This window comes from Mus caroli, chromosome 1 (assembly GCF_900094665.2).
Source record: "Mus caroli chromosome 1, CAROLI_EIJ_v1.1, whole genome shotgun sequence".
Classification (NCBI taxonomy): Eukaryota; Metazoa; Chordata; class Mammalia; order Rodentia; family Muridae; genus Mus; species Mus caroli.
The window spans coordinates 115,019,558-115,025,505 of NC_034570.1; positions in this window are offsets into that span (position 1 = coordinate 115,019,558).

A 5,948-nucleotide genomic window follows, 5' to 3' on the forward strand; every position below is an offset into this window, starting at 1 on the left:
GAGAGAGAGAGAGAGAGAGAGAGAGAGAGAGAGAGAGAGAGAGAGAGAGATTGCAAACATGTGCATACGCCAGTGGACAACTTCTAGCATCCAGTCATCTTTCATGCTTACCACTTAGGTGTCCAGGCACACACTGCAAATCCCTTTACCTGAAAAGACATGCCATAGGCTCCTACGATGCATCTATATTTAACCAAAGACTTGCAACTGGACTTGGAGCACTACATAGAATTCTGTCAGAAACTATTCCTTCACTGTGACAGATACTCTCGAATATGTCTAACAAGGAAACTCTAATTTATGAAAAATATTTGGCAAAAATAACAGTATTTTCCTTTTGTATATAGTAAATAAATTCTGGCTGGATATAAAATCCCAAGCAGAAACAAATACATAAACACCACTGATGGTTTATTTGATCATAATTTATTTAACAATGAGGCACGGTATTGACCTTAAGTTCTTAGAATATTACACATCTCATTCCTCTAAAATACTTTCTCATTCCCCAGCATTTCACCAATCCCAGACAGCCATTAATTCATGAATAGTTGAGTGTCCCTAATTCCTTCTGTTGCTGTTATAAACTTTCTAAAACCAAAATCATCTTCCACATCATTGTCACAAATCATCAAGTACTACCTGTACACAAATCTTTTCTGATTTTTTTCTGATGCTGTGACAAACAGCTGGATTAAACAACTTGAGAGAGAAAGTTTGTTTGGCTTACAGTTGAAAGGGAAAAAGTTCTCCATGGTGGGAAAGGCACTGCATCAGGTAGGTAGGGCAGGAAGTAAACTGCTTGCATCACCTTGCATCAGCTTTCAGGTTGCAGAAAGAGAGCAGAATTCCAGTTAAGCTATAAACCCTCAAAGTCTGCATCCAGTGAGGTAAGTTCTCCAGTAAGGCTTCACTTGCTAAAGATTCCTTAACCTTCTCAAATAGAGGTACCAGCTGGTACTCAACTGTTCAGATCCATGAACCTGTGGAGACAGTTCATCCCTCAGTCACAGCATTGACCTTCCTGGGAAGCTGGTCCTGGGTGGCCTTCATGCTCTACCATTTCTTCACCAGAGACTGGGTCTCATTATTACTACTCTTATTTTTATTTATTTTTCTACGTTTTCTGTTTAGTCATGCTGGAAAACTTAAATAATCTTCCTGAACAGTTAGATGCTAAACAACTAGGTTCTTCTTGATGTTGGGTATCATGCCTCCTAAAATAATATTGATATTGTTCTCTGCATTTCAGCTCCACAGAGGTCAAAATAGCCTAGAAGTTTCTGCCATTTCACCTCATATTTTCTTCCCAATTTATGATAGTTCAGTTCTCATTATTACAAAAGAAATTACATTTTTTCTTAATTGAATTGAAGTGTCGATTTTAATTAGTATCCTTATGCTTCATGTTAATGAAACTCCATTCTTGATCACTCCCTACTTTATAAAAGTCAAGTCTTGTCTGACAGGCATTTCTAAAATATTCATGAGAAATATTAAATATCAGTGTTCTATACATTTCAATTTGAGCTCATGTTTTTTTTTAGAATCACTGCACTTTATTTGGGAAAACAGTCTAACACTCACCCCGGATATGTGTCTGTACATATATGTGTGCAGGTTCACATGCATGTGTGCACATGCATCTGGAGGCCAGAAGTCAATGTCAGATGGTATCTTGAAGCAGGGTCTCTCATTGAGGTCACCATTATGGCTTGGCTGGCCAGACAGCAAACCCAATATTTTCACCCCCTTGTTCCTGGAACTACAAGCATGAGACCATGGCTGGCTTTTTTGCCAAGGTTCTGATATTTTAGACCTCTAAAATTGCATGGCAAACAGTTTACCAATTGAGCTATCTTTATGGTTCCCACCCCATAATTACAAATTGGCTTTGGAGGTTAATGATTCTTAAATCCGTACCTCATCTCTTTCCCCTCCCCATGCAGTTTTAAATATATGATCTCATTGCCCAATGTAAAATTAGTTTTGAAATATCTACAGTTTTTCATAATGTTCCAATTCTACCTAAAGTTAATTTCCTTCACCTACTTGATCCTGTCTCATATTTTATTAAGTCAGTCAATAATATCACCATTTAATAAGTCTACATCTTAACCACCTTTGACCAAGACATTCATCACTCCCCCCATTAACTATTCTGTGCTCTGTACCAGTTATAAATCCAATCAAGAGAATTAATCTACATATTAATCTAAAGTGAGAAATTATGTTGAAGAATTAGCAACCACATTAGAGGAATGAAAAGACAAGATAACGCAAATGACACCCAGGTCTTGGGAGTATATCTCAAGAATTAAACTAGGAAGTTGAGCTTCCTGCCCTACTCCCCAATACTTGGACTGAGACCTTTTTTATTGTAGTTGATTAAATTATGGCAAAGTTCTATGGGATAAATTTGACCTTAGCTGGTTATAGCCTCTAGGGACCAGAACAAGGCATGTGAAATCACCCAGAGTCAATTAGCAACTCCTTGAAGCACAGAATGATGATACCATTCAAGATAGGGAGGGAAGTCAATGGAGGCTTCTACGTGTAGTATAGTAGCTGACCTTCTATGTGGGACTCTGCACTGGGCAGGTTCAGTACCCATGGAACTAGTGTTTAGATACTCTATAGAACTAGTATCTACTTACTCAGTCTTTTGACTATTGCACCTCTTCTATCTCTCGTTTGAAACATTTTCTCTATAAGATTGTAGAGATGCTCAAATAAAGAAGGCTCAAGAAACTCATAAAGTTATAAGATTCAAAGCTCCGCCTCAATATTATATAAGCAGGAGCATTCTGGGAAGGGACAATTCTATTCAACAACTTTTTAATTCAAGTCTCAGCAGTGCATGGAAAAAATTGCAGGACATCCCCAAAGGCAGGCAATAAATTATGACAAAATATATACGACAAATTTCTAATTTTCTCTTAGAACAAGGCACTAAGACTAGAAATCAATAACAAGAACAATTTGGAAACTCTGTAAATATATAGAAATTAAATATACTTGTGAAAAGTGAATCAATATATAAATTAAGAGGGAAATATAAGAATTTGTTAGGACAGATAATAATACAATGACACACACACACAAAATAAAGCAGAATTAAGCAGTATTTTAACAAGGAAAGCCTACACCAATAAATCAGAAAATGAAACAAAAACAGAAAGTTTTTTTTTAAGTAAGTAATTAAGTTTCTGTGCCTTTACAAAATGTGTATGGAGCATTCTCAAGCATGAAAACTGTTGTGCCATATGATCCAGCCATATCATTTCTGGACAAACAAGATGTCTAAATACACATATAAGACAGACCATCTACATGGCTGCCCTTTTCACAATAGCTAGGAAATAAATTTGGTCCACACGTCTATCAACTGCCAACAAGGTTATGAAACTCTAGTATATATATACACAAAGGAAATTTTACATGGCTGTTACAAAGATCCAATTATGAAATATTCAGGTTAAAAACCAGACTTGAAAAAAGTTTATACACACACACACACACACATACAGAGTAAGATTTCCAAGGCCTCAACAGACAAATGTTGACTACTCTTTCTCACAAACATTAACTTTGAATTCTCAGAGGGGAAGGGTACCTGTAAATTTCAGGAAGCAAGAATAGGGTTATCTGAGATTGGTGAAGGAAAAGGTGACCTTAAGGGAAGTTGGACAGTAGAATACAAATGATGTTAAGTACAGAAAGTTAATTACAGAGGTAGAAATGTTAATGGAGATAAAGGCAAGGAGATTGGGGAAAGGAAGAAGTTAGGGAGATGGGTTAACTAATAACAAGGATTATGAAGAAGCCATCATACTTGTAAGTTAATAGCACACCTGAAAGCTCTAGAACAGTGTTTCCCAATTTGTGACTTGCAACCCCTTCAGCTGATCTAAGGACCCTTTCAGAGGGGACCTTTATCAGGTATTTACAATACATTGATCACAGTATCAAAATTCCAGTTCAGCTGTACCAACAAAATAATTTTATGGTTGGGGGTCACCACAAAATGATGAAGTGTATTAAAGAGTCACAGCATTAGGAAGGTTGAGAATCACCACTCGAGAACATAAGAGAAGAAGCCACACCTAAAAGTCAGAGAAGGGAAGACATAATCAAACTGAAGGCTTAAATGAATAAAATAGCAACAAGAAATAAACAATACAAAGAATCAATGAGATAGAACTGGTTCTTGGTGAAAATCAATCAGAAATGGTAAACACTTTTCCAAATCAACTGAAGAGAAGAGAGTATCCAAATTAACAAAACTAGGTAGAAAAAAGAGGAGCAAATCAGCAGACACCAAGGAAATCCAAATAATAATAAAGATACACTTCAACCTACACTGTACTACCAAATGGGAAATCTAAAAGTTATGAATAATATTTTTGATACTGTTGTGCTTGTTCATGAGCAACAGAAGACCACCAAGGAGCCAATTTCAACGAAATCACTCTGGGTCGGTCTGTCTTTCTTTCTTTCTTTCTTTCTTTCTTTCTTTCTTTCTTTCTTTCTTTCTTTCTTTCTTTCTTTCTCTTTCCAAGCTCGATCTATAGCTCACCCTAGAATCTGCTGCAGCAGAACTGGAGGGTGAAGACTAGAGCCCAGTTCCAAGTAAGTATTTCTAGAGACAAACAAACAAGCAAAGGGGTTTCTAGACTGGCACACATCTGATTGGGAGGCTATTACGTAATTGTTTTGCCCTTTAAAATAATTGGCTGGTGTTGGGAGCCAAATGATGAACTTAACTTCTGTGTTCCTCCTGATTGGTGGTTGTTAGTGAGTGCCTTGGAGATTCAGACTTGGTAGGGAGTAATTGGAAACTAGTGCTAGGGATAGGCTTGTTGGTTAACTTGAGTTCAACCTTACGAAAAATTTTCAAGGATGGAGTCTAAACCCAAGAAGGAGTTGGTCTGGTCTCTAAGTACATATACTTGCCAAAGCTAAATCAGGATCAGATAGCAATTTAAATTTCTGATAACCTCTAGTAAAATAGAAGCAATAACTAGAAGCCTCCCCATGCCTGTAAAAATCCACAGCCAGATGAGTCTACCAGGCATTCAAAGAAGAGTTATTGCCAATGTGTCTGAAATTGTGCCACAAAATAGAAACAGAAAGAAGATCATTCAATTCATTCTATGAGGCCTCAGTTATCCTGACAACCGAACCACAAAAAAACTCACAAAGAATTACAGACCAATTTTCTGTATGAATACAGAAACAAAGTTCTCAATGAAATACTTAGAGACTGAAGCTAGTAAGACATCAAAAAGATCATGCAACATGATCAAGTAGGCTTCACTGTAGAAGCTTAACAGATGTCTCAACAATCACAAATGCATAAATGTAATCCTCCATCTAAATAAACTGAAATTTAAAAACCACATGATAATCACATTGGACCAAAAAGAGCCTAGGACAAAATCCAACACACTATTATGGTAAAAGTCCTGGATAGACTAACAGTTGAAATAACTTGTCTCAAAATATTAAAGGCAATTCATACCACATAGTTAATATCAACTTAAATTAAAAGAAACTCAAAACAATTTCACTAAAATCAGTAAATCTGATTCAAGTAAAGTACTTGAAGTTTTAGGTAGAGTGATAATACAACTAATGGAAATCAAGGAAATACCAATTGGTAAGGAAGAAGTCAAAGCATTGCTATTTGTGGATGATATATAATACATAAGTGACCCTAAAAATTACACCAGAAAACTCCTATAGCTGATATACACCTTCAACAAACTGGCTGAAGACAAGATTAACTAAACAAACAAACAAACAAACAAATATGCAGTTATTCCCTTATATAGAAATGACAAACAGACTGAGAAAGAAATCATGGAAACCAAAGCATTCACAGTAGCCTCAAACAATACAAAATATATTTGAATAATTCTAACCAAGCAAGTGAAAATATATGT